The sequence below is a fragment of the Astatotilapia calliptera genome, chromosome 19 (genome assembly GCF_900246225.1).
Source record: "Astatotilapia calliptera chromosome 19, fAstCal1.2, whole genome shotgun sequence".
Taxonomy (NCBI): domain Eukaryota; kingdom Metazoa; phylum Chordata; class Actinopteri; order Cichliformes; family Cichlidae; genus Astatotilapia; species Astatotilapia calliptera.
Window position 1 is genome coordinate 4,902,088 of NC_039320.1, and position 24,713 is coordinate 4,926,800.

General features: G+C 40.3%; 1 long non-coding RNA gene across 2 annotated transcripts; it reads right to left on the bottom strand.

Moving 5' to 3' along the window:
- Nucleotides 1–229: 229 nt before the first annotated feature.
- Nucleotides 230–21,157, bottom strand: LOC113011588 (uncharacterized). 2 transcript variants are annotated; one of them, XR_003270578.1, is made up of 4 exons: nt 3,698–4,382; nt 3,515–3,608; nt 878–3,176; nt 230–846 (listed from the first exon to the last, which is right to left on the bottom strand). It is a non-coding gene; the product is annotated as an uncharacterized LOC113011588 (long non-coding RNA). The 2 variants fall into 2 exon arrangements; XR_003270579.1 differs by lacking the exons at nt 230–846; nt 3,698–4,382 and adding an exon at nt 21,126–21,157 and having other exon boundaries at nt 2,303–3,176.
- Nucleotides 21,158–24,713: the final 3,556 nt, after the last annotated feature.

A 24,713-nucleotide genomic window follows, 5' to 3' on the forward strand; every position in this document is an offset into this window, starting at 1 on the left:
GGACTAGAAAAGCGCTATACAAATGCAGGCCATTTACCATCATGGAAAACCAAAAAGCAGACAACTACAGCATTATCAACTTGTGAAGCCGAATACATGGCATTAGCAGCAACAATTCAGGAATGTATGTATTTGACTTATTTGATTCAAGATCTTGATGAGTTTGAGTATGAAATACCTATGATTTTGGAGGACAATCAGGGAACAATCGCTTTGTCAAAGAATCCAGTGAACAGACAAGACGTAAACACATTGATGTGAAATATCATTTTATAAGGTCAGCTGTACATGAAAGAAAAGTGCTCATTGATTACTGTCCAACTGAGTCAATGGTAGCAGATATGATGACGAAACCAGTCTCAAAGTCTAAGTTAGACAAATTCTCTGGATTCGTGTTTGGAATATAAGATGGTTTTTTTGGAGGATTGTTTTTCCCCCCAACCTGTGTACAAGTGGGGGTGTTGGATTATGTGTCCACAGGTGTTTGTACTTTGTGCCTTAATAAAATGACGGTAAAAGGCCCCGCCCATATCCTATCCATGTCTTATCATGCAATGACTCTGTGAATGGACTGGAGAGGGGTTGTGGTAGAGTCCTCCGTCAGGAATGAGATGTATGTGTCGACTTTTTATTCTCCCTTAAAAGTATTATGCCATAAATGCTGCACAGGGCAGCTCTGCTAACAATTTCTAAACACAAAACCTCTTCACACTTCTAACATGCACATTTACACAACTAAATGGCAGTATTGATGAAAAGAAACACATTCAACAAATCCATTTAAACCTTAAAACAAACAAAAGGAAGCATCTCTATGGACAAACAAACCCCTCCACTTGGTTTGACCTGCTGATGTCATGTGTGACATCAGCAGGACTTTAAAATGAGGAAATGCCGGGCGGGCGTTTCCCCACACCTGACCCTCATGAAGACTGAAAAGACAAACAAAGTAAGAACAAATGACTTAATCTGTAACATAATAAAATGTAAAGAAACATGTAACTGAGTATTCAGCTTCATTTGCAGAATGTTTGATTTGCCAGCAACTGAATGCTTCCACACACAAACCCGGCATAGTGAGTGAAGCAATGTTACTTAACAAATAGCAAATCATAGCAAATACATAGAAACAGAATAATGTGTTTAATATGCAAAAGAAGAAGAAGAAGTAAACACATATGGGACAAATGGAGACCATTGCAGCTCATCCACCAGTGGGGTAAAAAGAGCAACCAAGAAAGTGGCAGCCTGCACGGCCACAGATGTGCTGGAGGAGCTAGAAGCTCTACCCATGGAGAAACTCCTGGAGAACCTTGCTAAGCCTAACAGGGGACAGGTACTTCTGCCCAACCTGGCAGCCACAAAGTGAACTCATTTAGGTAAAGATAACCACATGCACCTAACCAGCCTGCACCAGCCTGACATTTCTTCCTCCTAAGTAAAAACGAATGGATGGATTGAACTTAGAGTCTCAGCTCAGTTTTCTATTTTGACCACCTACACCCCAAGATACTCTTTTAAAAAGTGTTGTTTTCAGATCCCTTTGAAGTTCATAAAGGGCCTGTTCATTTTCATTCAGATGTTTTATTACATAAATGTTACTGTTTTCTTTTGATTTATGCTCCCACTACACTGCACCTCTACAAACAACAATGCCACGGACTGTCAGCTGCTTTTACATCCTGTGAACATGAGTAGGTTTGATCAGAGTTTCAATTATCAAAGAAAAGACAAACTGAGCAAAAAGAAGGAAAAAAAGACCAACTTCTTCCCAACTGACAAGAAAAATACTCGTCATGTTTTCATAATAAAAAGGATCAGGCTCCCCATTTATGACAGCTTGGACCAATAATGTATGTTACACTGATGCTACTGTAGAGACAGGGTCAACATCTCTATTTAAATATAATTAATATACAAAACACAATAAAAGTTATACATGAATTATTCATTATTTTTACTATTGATAAAATTCATGTATACTAATCAAAGTTATACATGAGTAACGACATTATTAATAATGATTAATAATAATAATTCTAATGCCAACATGATGACTGTTCATAGCTCCTGCTTTGAAATACTGAACTTAAACATTGACCTGATGAAAGATCACAATTCACAGTGGCCCACTGTCAGAATCATTCTGAATATAAACTCATCGAGTTAATCTGAACCTTTCTCAAATGTGCTGTGAATAAATGCTGCTGCAAGCCACTGTGGGAAAGCTGTGTTATTATCATGGAAACATCTGTGACACATTCACAGAGGACGAGGACACAAAGGGACGACACGCAGAGGCTGTGTTAAAGTCAAAAATCCAAATCTTTAGTCCTAAACAGGCAGTGGTTACAAACAGGAAGACGAGCAGTCCATTAAACAGTCTACAGGGTCAAACATACAGAGAATTCAAACAGCTATTAAAAACAAATAACTGGACACTGAAAAACTTCAGTGATGTGTGAGGCACCAAAGGGAAGCAGCTGAGTATATTCAATGAATTCTCTTCAAATACAAAGACAGAAACTCCTACAGGCAGCATGCAAACTGAGCAGGATACACAAAGATCAGAGATTACAAAAGAAATCAGAAAAGGATTTCAAACTTACTGAGAGCAAGGCCTCTGTTACAAATCTGTCTAATAGAAAAACATGCTGTACAGATACAATACGGTCAGTGTTCATGGTCATTTAAAAACTGGCTCTACCTGAACCACTTCAATATTTTATGAAGTCACTGAGTCGACGATTTCTACAGTTTGTTTCCTTCATTGCAGTTAGAGTGCGGCTGGTAAGGATGAAAACACACACAGAGCGTAAATTGTCTTTGTTAGTAACAAACGTCAGCAAAGAAAAGACAAAACACACAAACACTCTCATGATATTCATGAATCATCAGAAAGCATCCAAACATTCTGCTCGTGGACTTTTACAGTCTTATTTGCACTCGCTCATCTTCATAATCATCCTGATCAATACATGACAGGGGAGGCTTTGAGGTAGGCGGGGCTCTCTGCTGATGTCAGCATGAAAGGCAGGACCAGCGTCTGCCACATGTTGGTGAAACATCACAGTACACTGGCGTGGTTTCCTTTCCAGATGTTGGACGTTTGACACTTCAACGTTGAGGCCAACAAGAAGACACAGTTTTGGGTCGGGTTGCTGCAGGGTTTCTAACTGAGCAAAAGCAGAAGCACACAGACCAACAGGGATCAGATGCTGAGTGTTAGAGGAACATCTGTGCTGATCACTGAATGCTGCTGTGGTCTCTTGTTGAAGTTGGCTGGTGGGACAGTCTAATAGTGATATCCTGCCCATCGGAGGAACACTTTTAAAAACACATGCAATACTTTGTTTGTATTACAGTCACAGTTTATGTTATTTTTGTCCTTTAAAAGTGTTGCTGTACTATAAAGTCCTATAATTTGAGGCTAAAATGGCTCAGAGAGTCTCTCTCTCAGAGGATCTCCTTTGAAAGTGGAGACGGCTTTATCCGCTGATCCACGTCACTTTACCTGGATGTTTTCTTTGAAGCTGGATGAAGACTCCTCTCCCTCACTCCTGCTGCAGCTGTGTGGTCCAGTTGGCCTCTGAGGTCACAGTCAACATCTGTAGCAGAAGAGGGGAAATAAAAGTCCAGGTTACCAAAACTGGGAGCTTTTCCAAAATAGAGCGTAACTGGACTTTTTCAGCCTTACAGGCAGATAGTCGTCTGAAGCTGCAGCTTTTTCTTTTTAGCTTTTTCCAATCTCTGCTCTCGGCTTTCTTTGAGAACATGTCTGCTTTCTTGGCATGGGTCTGTCTGCTGTTGGTGAAGAGACTAAATCCACATACTCGCTACTAAGATCTCCTCAAGTAGTCTCAACCAGATTACAGTTTAAGAGTAAATGTCTCCTGAGAGTTTCACCTTGGGGAGATGCTGTCTGGCTAACATGCAATCATGAGCATTAATCTATGAGGTGAAAAAGTCATTTTAAAAGCTCCAGCCACAAGTTTTATTTCATCTGTGTTTTGGTCAGAGTCCCATCAGACCTCCAGAATGGTGTCAGAGTGTTTTCTATCCACGTGATGAGCACAGGCCTCAGGTCCAGACCTCCACGGGCACCATAGCCTCTTTGGAGCTAATAGGTGCAAGAAGGTTTTGTTGGGATAGGAACTGAAGAGGAAACTGACGAGGAAGGCAAGGATCTTCTTCAGCTCCTCCGAGCCGGGACCTCTTTGTGTAGGCCAGCATTGGCCAGGTAGCCCTCCAGCATCGCTGCTCAGATGTTGAAATCTTTCTACGTATACTTTAGGTTCAGCTCTCCAGCCTGGCATTTGGTTAAGCATGATTCAAACATTTGATTTTGTTTAACTGGTTTTAATTATAGTTACTTTTTGTGAACATTTGTTGCAGCATTTAAAAATACATCATTTATTTTCAAACTTTTATTGGATTTAGAGCATCATATTTGACCAACGTAAATGTTTTAATTTCATATAAAATAACCGAAACAGTGAACTAAATATCTGAAATCTTTCCTTCCTTAAAAGTTATAATCCTACTTAAGTTATAGTGCAAACGCTTAAGCAACAAATATACTTGATGCTAATTAATTAATATTTCCCTTTGATGTTGCAACTATGCGGTCACTTCTGTCTTTAAACAAAATAATATTTTCCAGTTACAGAAATCATAAAGTCCAAACTAAAGTGCTACTGTTGCTATATGTATTTTATATAAATCATGGATGATGGTCCTGACATGAAGGAAGAGAAAGTTACAGGTTGCATCCTTTGACTTTGTCTCCGTGCCTTTGGGCGATTTTCAGAAGGACAGATGTTTCTGTTCAATTCTTAAATCAATTTTTTCAAACACAAACACTATTTTAAAGCTTCTAGAGAGTAAAATATTAATGATAATTATAATAACAATAATAAAAACAAAAGCTCTCAGATCCATCAAACCAAGCAGCAGAAAGAACAATAACTGAAGAGAAAACTTTAACCTTGTAGACTTCATTATGTTCCAGCTGCTCTACAGACGCTGTGACCTCGAACTTAAGCAGGTCGTAACGTATGTGCAGCTCAATAACTTCATAATCAGACCCTGTGGTATTTAGGCAGCAGAACAACTAAGAATAACAACTACAAATAATGTTTTTAGGTTTCTGTTGTACTGCAAGGTTCTGTACAGGAGAACCAAACCAAGAGCAAATATTACGTCTCATTTACACCTGAGCACGAAGAGCCATCAACATTTAGCAAATTGAATCATCTTTGTTTAGATGCAAGAAGAATCATATAGAAATGAAAAAGTAGAAATAGAAATCCAGAGCAAAGATATCCTCTAATTCAGCGTAGCACATGTGCAGCTGCTGCGATTCACGTAAGCATTCGGCTCGTCGCTGTTGCAGATTTTTCTCTCGCTGTTCTGGCTCACAGCGCTGCAAACACAAAAATAAATATCCCCAAAGGTGTGAAAGGGAGCTAATTAGTAAGAGTATTGTTACTCTCCGCAGGAGTAGTCCAGCAGTAGAAACCAGTCCAATAACAAGGTGTGTAACATCTAGCAGGGTGACAGAAAAACCCAGGGTAACTTCTAAGGACCTCAACGTCTCTCTCACATTGTGTTTTTTAAACATGCTTCCATTTGTCACTTCAGTCTTTACTCTGAAATACAGGAAGAGAAATCATGGCTGAAACAATTTCTCATGAAACCAGGGGTGTGGTCCAACAGTCAGTTTGGTGAGGAAGGTTCCTAACTGAGAGAAGTGACCCAGAAGTATCTGTGTAGCAGCCACAATGAATCCAGATCATGAGCTTTATTAACTGATCAAAGTCTCTTCTTACATCTTCTGTATCATTCAGTTTGCATTGGTAATGCCCATTATTGTAATGCTTTTTTAAGACGAGCAAAACTTTATTTCACTTTGGGTTAGCTGGGATAAGTGATGGATGGAGGGAATTTTACTTCAGCCACAGAAATCCTAAACAGGAAGGAGGAGCAGAGTTACAGTGGATCACTATCCAGCAGGGAAACAAGGTTTATTTCAATTTCTTGGCCATGAGTGAGATTTACTGAGTGGGCAAATTAGGGAGACGACACCATCAGATCCCGAGCCCTCCATGTGTTAATCAAGAGACGGCTGCTGTGCTACATCCATAAATAATGAATAAATTAGGAGCTAAAGCTGAAAGGACAGTTTATTTGTACCATCTTCACGTGAACACATTCAAGAACATCACAGATGAAGAAACATTAAAAACTTCCACACTACATAAAGCAAGAAAAATAGTTTTTCTTTCAGGTGGTTTCAGAAAAACAGAAACATCAAACATCTCCAAGACTCTCTTTGAAAGAACTAAAAACCTTTGTTCTCATGGTCCAATCATGAGTGAACTCCCCGATGAAGCCTTGTGTGCTAAAACATGTCAGAGTTTTAAAGGTTAAACATGAGTTTCCAAAACGTTTTGCTGGAGAACAATGAACTATTTGACTGAGTTTCAATCATTTACAGACGAGCAAAACCAGGACAGAGAAAAAAGGATAAAACTGACTTAGTAAAACAACAGAAAAGAAGATCCCATGTAGATCTGTATTATGTAGAAGTTCAGCCCAGCAACCAGTTCAGTTCAACACAAGTTTAAATGATTCTATCTGAACTCTGTGGAGCCTGATCTCAAGCTTTTTGAGTCTGACACAGAAACCAGAGGATCTTTCTGTGTCTTCAGATTCACTGTGATCCAGTGATGGGAGTGATTTCAGCCCTGAGTGATCGCGCTGATGTTTGCACAGAGCAGACAATGAGGTGAATGTTTGGGCACATTGGTAACAGTGAAACAGTTTATTAGTAACGTGGGATCGTTTGTGTTCAGAGTATGATCTGAGATTCCTGAAGCTCTTGTCACACTGGTCACAGCTGTAGTTTCCTTCCATGTGTGTACGTTCATGAATGTTACGATTACCTGACTGTGAGAAGCTTCTCTCACAGTGTCTGCACTTGTGTGGTTTCTCTCCTGTGTGGACTCGTTTGTGTGATTTAAGGTCCCTTACAGTGGTGAAGGATGACCCACACTGATCACAGAGGTGCTTTTTAACCCCACTGTGAATCAGTTCATGTCGTTTTAAATCACTTGGTGTGGTGAAGCTTCTCCCACATTCTTTGCAGTATTTCAGTTTGTCTCCAGTGTGTCTACGTTGATGTACTTTTAGGGTCTTTTGCTGACTGAAAGTTTTTCCACAGAGGTCACAATGAAAGTCTTTCCCACCACCACAGTGATGACAGGGTTGAGAACTGGATCCATCTGTGTCGCTCTGCTTCTAAACAAAGACACAAAGACAGTGTAAGTCAGTCCTTCAACATTTGTATCCTGAACGTCGCCTGAAATAAAGAGCATCTCTGCAGACGTCCAACTACATTTGACTGTTTCAGTTAACACACTCAGTTTACTGGGCTGCAATAACTACAATACTACCACCATAATACTACAGTAATACTAAAATCATAACTGAAAGGAAAATCTGAATAATCACTCAGAGCTGCTTTTCCATGCAGTAGAATTGCTAACATGCTAACACAGTTTAATGAGCAGAGTTGTTCCAAACAGTCAGGCTAAAATGACAAGATAACAATATAAATACATACCTCACAGTAGCTGCACTTGTAGAGTCTCTTTCTGGTGTGGATCTGTTGGTGTTGTCTCAGGTGATGTGGAGCTTTAAAAGTCTTCTCACACAGGTCACATTGATAAGGTCTCTCCTCAGTGTGGGTAAACATGTGTCGTTGTAAGTGTGCGTCTGTTGTAAACTGTTTGCCACACTGTTCACAGCAGTACACATCATGTCTGGTGTGAATGCGTAGGTGTGTATTTCGGTTCCCTCTCCGGCTGAAAGTTTTTCCACAGATGTCACAGCTGTATGCCTTAATTCCAGAGTGGGTAACTAGATGCCTCTGTAAGCTGCTACTGCGAGTAAAAGCTCTGCCACACTGATCACAGCTGTACGCTTTAACTCCACTGTGGATGAGTTGGTGTTTTTTTAGAGAATCCTTCCAGGAAAAAGACTTTCCACACAAGTCACAGCTGAACGGTCTCTCTCCAGTGTGGATGACCTGATGCTGTTTTAGTGAAGCCCTCTCAGTAAAACCCTTCCCACACTCGTCACAGCTGTATGCCTTAATTCCAGAGTGGGTAACTAGATGACTCTGTAAGCTGCTACTGTGAGTAAAAGCTCTTCCACACTGATCACAGCTGTACGCTTTAACTCCACTGTGGATGAGTTGGTGTTGTTTTAGGTAACCCTTCAAGGAAAAAGACTTTCCACACTCGTCACAGCTGTATGCCTTAATTCCAGAGTGGGTAACTAGATGCCTCTGTAAGTGGCTACTGTGAGTAAAAGCTCTGCCACACTGATCACAGCTGTACGCTTTAACTCCACTGTGGATGAGTTGGTGTGTTTTTAGGTGACCCTTCAAGGAAAAAGACTTTCCACACAAGTCACAGCTGAACGGTCTCTCTCCAGTGTGGATGACCTGATGCCGTTTTAGTGTAGCCCTCAGAGTAAAAGCCTTCCCACACTCGTCACAGGTGTGTTTTTTCTCTCCCTTTCTTCTGTGAGGTTTGTCGGCCTCCTGAGAGCGCTGACTTCTGGCTCCATGTTGGTCCTGCAGTGACAGAGATACAAACAGAGGCAGTGAGTGAAATGCAGTCGTGGAACAAACTCAACCTTCAAACTCCATTAACACTAGTTTTAAACCTGAAGGTGGAGCGTGGCACCAAACACCTTAAAGGTCTCTTATCCCCACCTGCTGGTAGTTCTAACACATTACATCCAACCTGCTGTTAAAGATAATTCATGACTGTTCAAACACTAAAATCATGCACACACACACACACACACACACACACACACACACACACACACACAATTTTATAATTTAGATTATTTTGTTGTTTCCTATTACATATTTCTATAATTTGTATAGATTTATACAGAATTATTCAGTGATAATAAATCCTATGTTTGTTTATTCTAAAGGAACCCCGTTAGCTTCCACAACAGATGTTGCTCGTCTTCCGTCAAATACTCACATAAAATATTACACAATAAAGTGGATTCAAGATATCCACATAATTTCACTCTTACATCCACAGTGAGGTTTCACAATTGTTCAAATATAAGCAATCAATAATAATAATATCAATAACATTGAGGCACATTACACAAATTTCAAAAACAAATCATGTCTTACAATATTTACAACAACTAAAAGCTCTGTAAATCGGCTTTTAAGTGTTCATTGAAGTTTTGAATAATTCTCTAATTTTTTAAGGCAACTTATTCCACTTAAAAGTTGCTCTAAATGTAACAGTTTTACAAAACGTTACTTTTAACTCGAGCATTTACTAAATTGCAGTTTGTTGAAAACTGTGTAATATGATGATGTATTTCATCTGGATACTGGAGCTGAGCAGAATAAATGTGGTGTGTTTAACAGAATTGGTTTCTTCAGAACTACAAGTAAGCCATAGAATATTTTAGCCTGTACAGGAAGCCAAGAAAGGTTATTATGCATTTGATCAATATTAGTATAGTATGAACATCTTCACACTAATCTGGACGCCTTATTCTGGACTAACTGAAGTCTGTTAAGATCTGTCTCATTAGCTGCTGACCAAATGATTGAACAATACTCCAGATGAGACATTACTAGTGCATTAATGACATCTTTCATAATGAAGAAGTGATACACAAAGAGCATTTCATAGCCATAGCTATGCCTTGTCGGCAGAGTTATGTGACATTAGTGATGTTTGTACTTTCAGCGTTAACTTGGTTTTAAAGCCTTTAAAATATACGCCGTTCAATAGTCGACCTTAATCTGACAGAGAATGTGATGATTTTGTGGATAATTAAAGTCAGTCATATATCCACAAACACAACAAGCTGAAAGTCAGTGATGCTGCTCGGTTTGCAGTCCTGAACATCACGGCACAAGCAGGATTCACTGCACTGTTAATGTTAGCTGTGTTATATTGCTGCCTCTGTTCGGTGGTGTCGAGCCAAACGCACTTTAACGTGTGTTTGAACGAGCTGACGGTTCACTCGTTAAGCTGAAAGAAAGATGCTTCAATCACAGCAGTCACACATGTGTCCACTGCACCATCTGGAACTCTTCTTGTTTACACTCGTAATAACACAAACACTAAATCCTGCTGTTGTGTAGCAGTGTGTACACCTGAGACTGTCACCTGTCTGTCTGTCCTGCACTCTCTCTCTGTTTCTTTCTCTCTGGTTGTGGAATAAAAGTATGAACATGTGTTTATAAGTTACACTTGTGTTTGAATCCTGCAGCTTATCACACATTTGATTTCCATGTGTGACGACTGCAAGTGTCCAGAGTGAGGACAGACTGAGGGAGCCACTGCTGCACATCATCTGTGAGGCTTTGCAGCCCTGATGATCCACCAGGACAAACTCAGCAGTGTGTGAGGAAGAGGAGGAGGAAGAGCCAGCAGCAGCTGACAGATGGAGAGAATAGACAGACTGTTCCCTGTTTGTGAAGGACTGCTAGGAAAGTTTAACATAACTGTCTGTGCTGAATCAGTCTTATTAGGTAATGTTCACATAATGTGATCCTCCCAGTGTTTTCAGTGTGGGAGAAAGTACTCAGGGCCTTCAAGTTACACACTATGAAAGGCAGCAACAAGTTTAATGTTCAGAAACCTAAAGTCTGTATCAGCAGCAGAATGGAGCTAAAAATAAATGTTGGTTTCAGTTCTATGAAGCTTTGAGTATTTTGGATCAGTATCTGCTGTGTTTGTTGCATCATATTGCTGTAACTGTTTATATGCTTTATATATTCTGAGCTAAGTTGATCTATAGTGTGTGGAGCAGGGAAATTATTTTACTGCTATTGTTAAATAATCATCATTATTACCATTGCATTAATAATATAATCTGCAGTATGATCATTGCTTTGACAATGTAACAGATAGCTTTAAGATGGCCTTAAGATGTTTATGATGATGTTAATTTTGTATTTCAGATGCCGTTATAACTATTGTGTACACAATGCATATCTGTGCTTATTTGAGTTGATGTTCAGGTTCTTTAAAGGTCTTAAGCTTCACTGACGTGACTGTTCAGGTGATACATGCTGAGGGAAAACTAGAACATAGAAGGAATTGCAATACATGCTTACAACACACTTATATATCAGGTCATTTCATATTAAGGTTTTAAGTAGAGGTTCTTGGTTAAAACATTTATTTAGTAGAAGACATACATATAGTCTCAGTGAGCCTCTGGTCTGGTGAAAGGTCAGAAGTGTAACAGGTGAATTGAGAAAGAGCATTTGAGGATGAGACACAGACAGTTAGTAGGTGAAGAGGTGACACAAAGAGCATGTGAGGTCAACACACACACACACACATGAGTTAGATTTATTTAGAGGAGAGATTAGTCATGTCTCGGCAAGAAAGAGGAACAATTCACTTTAAGACAAGAACGGAAAGTACCATCCATGAAAATAGAAGATGATCTTCTGGGTTAAAAGTCATTGTGGTGTTGATCTGATCTATGTATAAAATGTATCTGACGCATGAAGGGGCGTCAGTAAATCAAACCCTGATGCTATAAAATATCTGTTCATGCTTTGATTAAGTTGAAGACTAATTGCTGTCTGCGTACAGAGTTGTCTTCCCACACGTGTGTATTCATTAAAAATCATTGTTTGACCAAGAGCTTCTGGACCATGGGTGGTTTGTACTCTCCTTCCTCAATTTTGAACCTTAACATTTGGGGGCTTCGTCCGGTGGTTGAGGAGGGAGAATTGGAGGTGTAGATGGAGAAATTTGGTCTTAGGTGGTCTGACGGGCAGACATGAATTCCAGTGGTCGAATTGAGTGGGCATAAGCCGGCTTATCCAAAAGGTAAGGCACTACCTGTTGAATTATTTCCAAAGTGTGCCAAATTGGATATGATAAAATTTAAGTCTACTCACTGAAGTTACTGGTGGATGTCTGTTTTGATTTTGATGAAAAATCTCATGAGTTGAAGCAGTTAGAGTTCTGCTAAGAAGAAAGAAGAAATGAAAGCAGTTAAAGTCTGCGAGAGCAGTTAGAGTCTGCCAGGAAAAGTTTAAATACTGGGTTGAAGTCCCAAAGAAATTGAGTTAGAGTCTCAAGTAGTTTGGTAGGAAATTTGGTCATTGTGTGGGTTAAAGTCCCGGTTGGTCATTAGGTCAGACCTTGGTTGGTCATTTTGTGGGTTAGAGTCCCCATTGTCCATCAGGGTAGATCTGCCTCAGTCATACACTTGTTTTGGGTGTTGATTGTTGTTTCAAAGTATTATAAATTATTCTAGAACGGCAGTAGAGTCTGCTAGGAAGTGCAGTTCTCGGAGGTAACGCTCCCTCCCGGCCAAGGACGCTTGGCCCTGACCTATCGGCGAATAGGGTTAGTATGGTCGGCAACCGGGGAGAACTTGGGAACCTCCAAAATAGCTAGGAGTTAGAGTCTCCTTACCGTTTGGAACGGTAGTCTGCGCTTTTTTGGTCAGAAGAAGTTGGACTTCGGGCGTGTAACTTTAACTTAAAACTTCGGGGTAAGCCTTGGCTGTGTAATGCCAAAAATAGAGCTTCAGGCAAAGTTTGGGTTGGTTGACGCTTTTAAATTGAGTTAGGGATTTTAGAGATGAGGCCAGAAACAGTTAAAGTCTGATACTGGTTGATTGGTCGCAAAAAACTCAGGGAGTTTATCCGCTGGGCGGTTATTTTAAATTTGTCTAAATTGTGTAGGCGCTAAAGCTGACAGATCTGACAGTGGTTGTAAATATAAGATGTCTTTGTAATATAAAATAAGAGATCTCTGTGTGAAAGGAGTCTGAGGCAATGCTGGAGCTATTTTTAGACTGTGTGTGTGTGAGTGAAAATGCAAATGAGTAAGCAGTGAACTGTTTAAACCACAGTTGGTTTTACAAATACTGCTGCAAACATTGTTGAGTGTGTGTTTCAAATGCCATTTATGTTCATTAGAGGACTATAAATAAAGTTTTGAGTTGCCGTAGTGGATGTATAGTAATTGACTGAGTTTGGATGTAGATATATAAATATATTGAGTGCACTGTATATACTTAAGACTAACACATTACTTTCAGTAGTAACTTTTCTCCAGCATTAGTTGCTGGTGTGGTTTATTTTTTCAATTTCTTGTGTGTGCGGTGAGAATTAATGGAGGTTTCAATTTTTCGTTTGTTTGTTTTTGACTTGCTCTTTCTGATTATGATAAGCATGTCTAAAGTACTCTTAGGAAAGTGTGTTTTGAGTTATATTCCTCAACTCTGGTCACAGTTTAAGTGTGTGAATGCGGTGACTAGAAGGTTTTGAATGATGAATAAAGGTGAGAGGTATTTGTTTGGTGATGTCAAGTAGGATGTTTTAAAGTTTGAAAGTGTTTTTAATTTGAGAGAGGCATGAGTGATGTTATAAGAGTTTGAGTTTCTTTTTCTTTCAGTTCAAGAACGCATAAGTACATACACTTGGTACACCCGTTTACTCTTTTACTTTATTAAAACAGACGGTGTATTTGAGTTTGAATTTCAGTAATTGTATGTTGATATGGTAATTTAGTTTTATGTTAGGTGAAGGAGATGTCCATCTCTGCGTCTTGCAGGATTGAAAGTGATAGTTGAGGTTGTGATGTGAATGCTGTGAGTACTCGATTTGAATGATTCTGTGTGATGTGTACAAAATACTAAATAATAATAACACTATGAAAGTTGATAGTAGAGTGAGTGCAAGGCGGTGTGTGAACAGAGGAAGTCTGAGAGAGAAGTGTGTGCGTAGGCAAAATGCAGAGTGTGTGCGTGAAATAAGGGAGTATTGTTTTTACATCAGGATTTAGTAGAACTAAAGTAGAAAGTGACAAACAAATAGATAAAAAATTAAAATAAAGAGAGAAAATAACTGACAATTACATTAATGAATAGAAAACATACATACACAAATTGCCATATGTGAAATTATTCTAGGAAGGAGTCAGAAGTGAGATAGTTTAATATAAGATGCAATGAAGGAAGCAGCTTACACTCCTTTAATTTCCAGAGCCAGTGTGTTCCCTCCCCTGCCCACTTGGGCCCCGTATCAGGCGAGTATGGAAGGCTGGATAGCCCATGACGGGTAAGATCCCACCTCGAAACCCTGGGACAACCTAAGGCGGGCACAGTCACGATTACTCGGCCTCACTCAGTCCCTGTGAGCTCAGACTCACTGGTGAGATGAAGTGAGGAAGACGGGACCTCAAGGGTAAAGCCGTTGGGCTAAGGCGGAGGGGGTAAGTGGCAAGTGGAGCCCTACCTTCTGGCTGAGGACAAGGAATGCTGTTATTTAAGGGGAAATCAAAATGAGGGTTAGTAAATTTGGGAAAGAAACTGACGGCTTAAGTGGAGAATTATGAAGGAGTCTGACACACTGCAAAAGCAACATACACAAACAGAAAATGCATTAACCTTATAAAGACAAGACAAGCTCATGATGATTATTTGTATAGATACTGATTAAACCTGGCTTAGAACACAAAGATATGCAAATTAGTTGGAGTGAGTGGTGACGAAGGAACTTCCTGTGTGTGTGTGTGTGTGTGTGACTGAGGAAGTGACTTTCAGAAGAGGAAGCATAGCAGAGACGAGAAGTGCAGATTGGGGTAGGAAATTTATAGTTTAGTGATTATATGTTGTCGTAAGGGGGTTTTATGCTGAATTTAAGTATGTTACAGAGCATAAGGGGGTGATTTTTGTGTGCAAATTGTGTGGTTTTAATGAGACTTTCGGTGTATTGAGGAGGTGAAATTATGTGGTGGCAAGACTTGTGTGTTTAAGGTTGTTGAGGTTGTTGTGGTGATGGGTTGATTCTGTCAGTTAGGTTTGGGTTGTTGTTTTTGTTTTTAATAGAGGGAGTTTTAGGAAACATCGACATGTCTAAAATTGGGCCCATTATTTTGTAACAGTGCACTTAAAGAAAACCTGTCAGGTGATTTTGTTTTGTGTTTTGTGAGCTAATAATCAGCTCTATTTTTTTTTTTCATTTCTGTTTTAAGCAGGCCTGCAACAGTGAATAACGGCGCTGAAAATTCTTGGGAAGAGCAAATATAAGGGGGCTTTCCAGATTACAATTGGCTGAGGAGAAAGCTACCTGTGGGAGACTATTCAGGTCGTAAGTCCCTGTAAAAAGGATTTTATGCGAGTCAATCCAGCCCAAAAGCATAAAGAAATATTTTCCTATGGAAAATAAAAAATGACTGAGCTCATTTTGCTGAGGGTGGAGAATCTGATCACTGCCGCGGGAAGCTCCACTATTAGCAAAAATATGGAGTGAATGTGTGAGTGAATGCGAGGATGAATAAATGTGGACAAACAATTTGTTTTTACCAGAGAAAATTTCTGTTTTGTTTTGTTGACTGGGGTTAGATTATGGGGTTATAGTATATTGTTGGGAGAATGCCTAATGTTAAAGGGGAAACATTTTTGATATAACTCAGTTACCATTATTTGGAGGAACACATGACTGATAATTGTTCTGTTTTAAGTTTATTTTTATGATATAGATTGGAACATGAGTGGGGAAAACTGAGCATTTTTAGTTTTGTATAGTATTTTGACACATTTCATGTGTCAAAATAAAGGGGGGTTTAGGGTGTATTAATTTAATTGTTTAATAATTTAGGATCATTTTAGGACTTTTGGGGTTTTTGATCATTTGGATATGGTAAAACTGAAACTGTTATTTTTAAGTTAAGGTTAAAGGATTAAAGTGAACTGAATCCTGTTTAGAAGATACAATGCCGCTTTTTCAAAGCTGTGTACAAATCTTAGAGGGAAAATTAGTGAGGGTTCTAGGAGTAGAACAGGTTTGATTTCTTTTTTGATTTCTAGAAGAAGTGGTTATAATGTAGGCTTACACATATAGATATTACATAGGAGGTATTTTTAGGATAAAGGGGAGAGTTTATAAATAGAAATGATTTTTATACATATTGCATTTTTTGATATGAGTTATTGAAGTTATTGAAGGATTGCACGCGCTTACAGACACAGAGTTAAGAAACACACATGACAGTATTGATTCCAGGCAAAAGGCCTCAAATTCATTTAGTTGTTAACTGAACTTAAAGAAGGACCAAAGGAAGGAAAGCATATATTTTGGTTAAGTCTGATAAACTAGAATTAGAAGGTATTGTTAAATTAAAAGGAGCAAATGAAATAAAAAGGCTATACCAAAAACGGGTTATAACATAGGAAATGTGAGGTTAAAATGAAGTTAACACACAGGAGTTGTTTTTAGGCAGCATTTAGCTATGATGAAATGTATACAGGAGTAATTGCTTATATGCTTAAACTTAATTGATTAAAGTGGTTGTTTTCTTTTGGAGCTTTTAGTAGAATAGGCTGGTTCTAATGATTTTTTGTTAAAAAGGTGGACAGTTTGTGTACAGGATGTTGATGATCAGATAGGGAAAATAGAGCGAGCAACCGGACGTAAAAGCAGGGCTTAAAGAGTTTTAAAGTGATGAGTAACGTTGAAGAATATACATAAATACAAGTCAATAAGTTAAGAAGATAATTAGGATCATGCTTTTGATTAAAGAGTCCCAGATAGGATAAGTTAGGGAGGTGCAGGAAAAGGTGTTTTGTTTCCTTTGCAGAAGATCTCGACGACCACAGGGAGGTCCGAGACCACAAGAGAGGGACCGAGAAAACCAAAGCTTACACATGGAGTGTTCTCGAAGGGGAGCTGGTGTTTATTACGGGACCACTTAGATGACAGGAGGTTGTCTGATTTGCTGAGCGAGGACACAATGTATTGCGACCTCTGGTGTTCCAGAGGTCGAGAGAGGGAGTGTGGAGCAGGGAAATTATTTTACTGCTATTGTTAAATAATCATCATTATTACCATTGCATTAATAATATAATCTGCAGTATGATCATTGCTTTGACAATGTAACAGATAGCTTTAAGATGGCCTTAAGATGTTTATGATGATGTTAATTTTGTATTTCAGATGCAGTTATAACTATTGTGTACACAATGCATATCTGTGCTTATTTGAGTTGATGTTCAGGTTCTTTAAAGGTCTTAAGCTTCACTGACGTGACTGTTCAGGTGATACATGCTGAGGGAAAACTAGAACATAGAAGGAATTGCAATACATGCTTACAAAACACTTATATATCAGGTCATTTCATATTAAGGTTTTAAGTAGAGGTTCTTGGTTAAAACATTTATTTAGTAGAAGACATACATATAGTCTCAGTGAGCCTCTGGTCTCGTGAAAGGTCAGAAGTGCAACAGGTGAATTGAGAAAGAGCATTTGAGGACGAGACACAGACAGTTAGTAGGTGAAGAGGTGACACAAAGAGCATGTGAGGTCAACACACACACACACACATGAGTTAGATTTATTTAGAGGAGAGATTAGTCATGTCTCGGCAAGAAAGAGGAACAATTCACTTTAAGACAAGAACGGAAAGTACCATCCATGAAAATAGAAGATGATCTTCTGGGTTAAAAGTCATTGTGGTGTTGATCTGATCTATGTATAAAATGTATCTGTGACGCATGAAGGGGCGTCAGTAAATCAAACCCTGATGCTATAAAATATCTGTTCATGCTTTGATTAAGTTGAAGACTAATTGCTGTCTGCGTACAGAGTTGTCTTCCCACACGTGTGTATTCATTAAAAATCATTGTTTGACCAAGAGCTTCTGGACCATGGGTGGTTTGTACTCTCCTTCCTCAATTTTGAACCTTAACAAGTGTTACATCATATTCTATAAGGATGTTATGTGTTTGTAGACTTTCTGCCCAGTTTGACCCATTTAGCAGAAGTCAGCCTGTTTAAGGCTCTGATATCTATTCTGTGTGACTTACAGCAGTTATGACATGGTCTGATTTTCTCACCCAATAAAGGAATATTTCATATATCAGTCTGCTCTTCATTCTATCAGACACAGTTATCACAGCTCCTACATTTGCTTTTTACACATATATGTAAGCATTGAGCCACATTTAGTACCAACATATTAAATGAACAATATTTGTCTCTTATATATGATACATCTATATACACACTGTTACAGATACTTGTCTGTGAGTGAAGTGATTAATATAATAACTATAATATCTCTTTATCTCAGTCGGTGATCCCCACATGCTTCAAGGAGTCCATCATTGTTCCTGTCCCGAAGAAACCCCACCCTGCTTCTCTCAATGACTATCGCCCTGTAGCCCTCACCTCAGTAGTGATGAAGTGCTTTGAACGCCTGGTCAGAGACTTCATCATTTCTTCACTACCAGACACACTGGACCCACTACAGTTCGCTTACCGTCCAAATCGTTCCACAGACGATGCCATCTCTCATCTCCTCCACACATCACTCACTCACTTGGACACTAGAAGGGGGAATTATGTTAAAATGCTCTTCATAGACTACAGCTCTGCATTTAACACCATAATTACCTCCACACTCACCACCAAGCTGGAGCATCTGGGACTCAGCTCATCTATGTGTCAGTGGATCTCCAACTTCCTAACTGGCAGACCACAGGCAGTAAGGATGGGCGGACATGTCTCAGCCTCCACCACTCTCAGCACTGGAGCCCCCCAGGGGTGTGTTCTGAGCCCCCTGCTGTACTCTTTGTACACATATGACTGCGTGGCCACTACCAGCTCCACCACCATCATCAAGTTTGCTGACGACACCGTCGTGGTGGGCCTGATCTCTGATAACAACGAGACCTGAAGGAGATTAGGAATCTGGAGAACTGGTGCCAGAGGAACAACCTCCTTCTAAACGTCAGTAAGACAAAGGAGCTGATAGTGGACTTCAGCACTAAGCAGGAGAGGAACTACCAGACCCCCGTCATCAACGAGTGCCCAGTGGAGAGAGTGGACAGCTTCAAATACCTCGGAGTTCACATCACGCAGGACCTGTCATGGTCCTGTCACATCAACACCGTGGTGAAAAAGGCCCGACAGCGTCTCTACCACCTCAGACGCTTGAGAGACTTCCAACTGCCCTCCAAGGTGCTCAGGAACTTTTACTCGTGCACCATAGAGAGCATCCTGACGGGAAACATCTTAACCTGGTTCGGGAACAGCACCATGCAGGACAGACGAGCTCTACAGAGGGTTGTGCGGTCAGCTGAGCGCACCATCCGCTCCGAGCTCCCTGACCTGCACTCAATCTACAGCAGGCGGTGCTGGACCAAGGCCAGGAAGATGGTGAAGGACCTCAGCCATCCCAACAACAGACTGTTCTCTCTGCTGAGGTCAGGAAAGCGATTCCGCTCCCTGAAGACCAACACAGAGAGACTGAGGAGGAGCTTCTTCCCGCAGGCGATACGGTCTCTCAATCACACCACCACACAGTACTGACCCACACATACAGTTCTTACACACACACTGGACTTTCTGGACTTTGTTTTCACTTCATCACTTAAATCACTGCTGCTGTTATTGTGTATATATTTATTTATACTTCTTGTGTATTTTGTTCATACATTCTTATATAGTTCTATATTGTGTATTTTGTTGTACAGTTATTTTATTTTCAATTTAATTTATATATTTTATCTTATTCTTTCCCAGTGTGTTGTACAGTTATTTCATTTTTAACCTTAATTTATATTTTATTCCTTCCGAGTTAAATTTACCCTTTTTAATTTTTCATATTTATTTCCTATCTTATTCATAGCCTTTTCCTTTTTTGTTTTCTTTAGGTCACGAGCAGTTGTCCAAGCATTTCACTACATATCATACTGTGTATGATTGTGTATGTGACAAATAAAATTTGAATTTGAATTTATCTATTCTGTGTGACTTAAAGCAGTTATGACATGGTCTGATTTTCTCACCCAATAAAGGAATATTTCATATATCAGTCTACTCTTCATTCTATCAGACACAGTTATCACAGCTCCTACATTTGCTTTTTACACATATATGTAAGCATTGAGCCACATTTAGTACCAACATATTAAATGAACAATATTTGTCTCTTATATATGATACATCTGTATACACACTGTCACAGATACTTGTCTGTGAGTGAAGTGATTAATATAATAACTATAATATTGGCCATATTATATTTACATTACCACAGTGAGATGACTTTAGTCTCATGAACAACATCAGCTAATTGTTATTTACAGCTAATCTTAAACGACTGTTCAGCACAGAAATGAAGCCCAACAATCATGTTTCACAGTCCTGTGGTCTCAGCCTCATATACTCATCAAATCACACAGAGCTCATGTAGAAACAAATGAACTAAATATGTTCTCCTTCATTTCTGTCAAACAAAGCTGTATGAAACGTTTCCAGCTGTTAGTATCATGGTTGCTAGGCAACCTGGGCAGCGCGACGGAGGCTAGACGTCCCATTTCACGAGCCTACGAGCCTCGCACTTCGGCCTTAGCGGTCTTTGAGTACGCGGCCCTTGAGGACTTTAAAGCTGCAGAACCTGAATCGGGATACAGCCATGATGATCTCCAGCCTCGTGCTCGCCAACATTCTCACCTGAGTTAAGAAGACGATCACTGAAATGGTCTCAGCAGGTCCTTTGATGACAGCAATGAAATGCAGTGGTAAGGCTTTTTGGGGATTAAGTTCGTTTTCATGGCAAAGAAGGACGATGCAGTTCATCTGATCACTCCTCATAACATTCTGGAGTGCAGGCAAAATGCTATTATAAAAACTTAAGCAGCAATTTCTCCAGGTTCCAATATTTATGCAATTCTCAAACCTTTTGGCCACGACTGTATAACCTCTTCTGAAGTTTAGTGGATATTATACATGGTTATGCTCAGGATGTGTCGGCCAGTTTCCACTGGAAACGCCTTTTGGTTAAACTGTCAGCGAGGAATTTGCATTTGCACTGTTACATTTTTATATAACTTTAATGCACATAAACAACAGCTGCTTGTTTCAGTGAAAATACATTGATGGGTTTTTAATAAAGTTGTGCAGCTGTAAAGTATTTTGTCTGGTGTCAATTCTATCGTCAGCTACATCGTTATGGCAAATGTTCAAATGTATATGGTGATAAATATCTTTGGTCATATGGTCCTGCTCTGTCTGTCACCTTCTGTGTTGAGCTCATTGTTTCCTCTGTAGTGGCTGAGCTGAGTCCAAGTAGCTGAAAATGTTCCTCTGCTGCTCCGTCAGACTCTCCTCCTCCTGCTGATCAGCTGGGACACAAAACAGATCTTTGTTAGGCTCCACACTGCACTGAAGAGTCAAAGTGGCTCATATGTTCATCTGACAAGTAAAAGAACACATTTTTGTTTCCCGAGGTGGGCAACTTGTTGGAAACAAACACAAAAGCTTTGAGCACTGATACCTGCCATTGCTGGCATTGAAAGATCCAACGCCAGCAATGTGGATTGTCAAGACTCAAACCAATCATCAAGCAAAGACAACAGGGATCATTTGTTTCTCTTTATTTAGCATTCACATCATTTGTAGTTGCCTTCTGTGCAGGGGAAGTCCACGCACACTGTGTGGTACCGCCATCCGCAGAAGGTGCATTCAACCTCTGTAAGAGAAACGAGATTGTCTGAGACTGAAATGATATTCACTAAAGAAGTGGTGATTTGTAAAACTTCACATTTTGATCCGGGACGTACTCTGCATGAAAACAAGCGCTCACTCTTCCTGCTCAACAAATGACAAGGGCGGAGCCTTATACCACGTGATACAGAAGCTGTGCCGTGTGATGCTAAAATTAGCAGGGAAAAAACAACGGCGAGCACGTCAGGGACTGTGCAAAACGAGGGATTTAGGAAAAGGAAGAGAGAGAGCAAGCAAGAGAGAGAAATAAAAGAGCAAGAGAGAGAGATGGAAGAGCAAGAGAGAGAGATGGAAGAGCAAGAGAGAGAGATGGAAGAGCAAGAGAGAGAGATGGAAGAGCAAGAGAGAGAGATGGAAGAGCAAGAGAGAGAGAGCCAGGGCATCGATTACTTTGCTCGCCCTGAACCTGCCATATTACAGGCCTTCTTAGATTACCACCCACAGCAGAACAGTAGCAGTGCAGTTGTGATGAGGGTGTTCAGCTGTAAAGATGGCACCAACAGGAAGTGGCTTACTTATTGCAAAGAACGCCATTTATTGTTCTGCTTTGTGTGTCTGGCATTTGCAAGGCTGACTGACACCAGCACATTTATAACAGGCATGAGTGACTGGCGACATATACATCTGCGCACAGAGGAGCATGAAAAGAGCAATACACACCAGACCTGTGCTGAAGCTTTTTTCTTAAGGTGCTCAAAAGGCAACATCAGGAGCTTGTTTGCTGGCAGTCAGTTGTCAGCTCACAGAGCACAAGTGAAAAAGAGACGGCAAGTTTTAGAGCGTATAGTGGATGTGATCAAAGTACTTGGGAAGAGGGGACTCAGCTATAGGCATGTGGAGAATGAGGCTGCATACACTTTAGGTGATAACACCATCGATCATGGTAACTTTCTGGAACTGATTGTGTTATTAGGCAAGTATGATATGTGCCTTGGAGAACATTTGAATGACTGCATTGAAAAAAAGCAAGAAGTTGCATCAGACCAGTGGATCAAGAGGTAGAGGATCTCTCATCACCCTACTCTCCAAAACAACTGTCAACTCAGTGATTGATGCACTTGGCCATCTCCTTCAAGAGAGCATCGCCAGTGATGTCCAGAAAGCTGGGATGTTTTCTGTTCAGCTAGACACAACCCAAGACATCACAGGTTATGATCAGTGTTCAGTAATCATCAGGTATGTTACTGAGTCTGTGCAGGAGAGGCTTGTCTCCATAGTGAGGTGCGAAGCATCCACGGGGCAGTACTTTGTAAACTTGCTTTCCGGAGTTTTAGAGCATCTGAATCTAGACAAGGCCATGTGCATTGGGAATGCAACAGATGGTGCTTCAAATATGCAGGGCCAGTACAAAGGCTTTTCAGCACTCATGACTGCCCAGTCTCCAACTCATGTGCATGTGTGGTGCTATGCACACATACTTAATCTTGTGATTGCTGACACAACACAAAGTGTCATTGAAAGTGGATCACTCTTTAATTTACTTAATGACATAGCTGTGTTCATCAAGGAGTCCTATCACAGGGTTAATCAGTGGGAGAAACAAACCAAAAACACAAGACACAGACGCCTCAGTCCAATAGGTGAGACACGGTGGTGGGCCAAGCATGATGCCCTCCAGAAAATCTTTGGACATTTTGGAAAACCAGATGATGGCCTCTTCGTTGATGTAGTGCTGACGATGGAAGCCATTGAAAAGAGGGAGAAAGAAAAGCCAGCTGTTTGTGCCAAAGCACGAGGCTTTAAAGAGTGTCTCTTGAAGCATGAAACTGTGTTAACAGCACAGATATTTCTTAGAGTGTTTGAGCAAACAACTCCTGGGTGTGTGTTAACACACACGAAACTCTGGCTGATTGGGTCCCACACCCAATTTCACACCTTGGCTCAGGTGATTAGAGGATCATCAGGGGGTCCTTTTGTCCCTCTGTGGGGGTCACGGGGTCACTCCCACTAGGTTTATATCTGGGACTCTCCACCATTTGACCTTAGAACTGAAGAAGCTTCTCGGATGAGAGGTGAAACGTCTTCAAGCAACTTAAAGAAGTCCAGACGCTTTTCTTTGCAAGCTCCTTTGACTACGATGACCTGGATGACTGAGAACCTTCACAGACATATGATAACTGGAGTGTGCAGCGTTTCCATGAGCAGTTTTCCTGCATCTTGACTCATGTGTGTGGAGTGTTCATAGCATCAGCATCATGTTTTTGTTTATTTGTTTTGTTGGGTTGAAAATAATTAAATAAACGTGTGATCGTGCCTATGGATCACCATGGCACATATCTCCAGCCATATGATTTATTTATGCAGATGACAAAGTGAGTGTGAATGTGTCTGACATCACAGTGTTTTTGTGCACTGTGCAAAAGTAATTGCCTCTGATTGTGAGTGAGAGCAGTGATTTTGCAGATCACAAGCTATTGTAAAGGGAAAAAAAAGAGTGAAAAAGAGACAAATTACATTGTAGACGAAGAAAAATAATCATAGGAAAAAGGTTTTGTGTTGATCAGCCGAAAAACAACTACAATGTCATTTTTTGCTTTTAAGAAAGGATTGTTCACACAAACAGAGAGAGAGAGAGAGAGATGTGTTGATTAAGCAGTGATGATGATAATGAACATGTCTTAGTTTGTCACTTTCAGGTGAAAAGCAGACCTGAATCAATTTTCCACATGTAGCGGTCGGAAGAAAGTTATAGTTTAACATCATTGGAAACGTTCAGGCCAAGTTTCTGGCTGACTTATTTACAGCACCATGTGTTCCTCAACCTCACAAGCAAGCTCACACCTCCCTGAAGACAAGGAATGCAGCTCCAAAAGCAATAACATGGCAGATAAAGAGACAGCAGCAAAGTCCTGAACAAAAGTCCCAGTGAGCAGCAGCAATGTTGGGGGACAAACAGCACGGCAAGAAGAAGAGAGCAGCTAGGACCCATCATGCCAGACTATCGGCAAGAAGGCACGGGTGTTCTCCAACTCAGAGCATGAAACTTCACTGTGCATGTGAAAGAAAACGTTTGAGGAGGAACTGTAAACAGTTGGGAGGTTTGACATTTGCCACCTGTGGAGTAAAATGGCAAGAAGAGACAGTGGGGACACAGGACAAG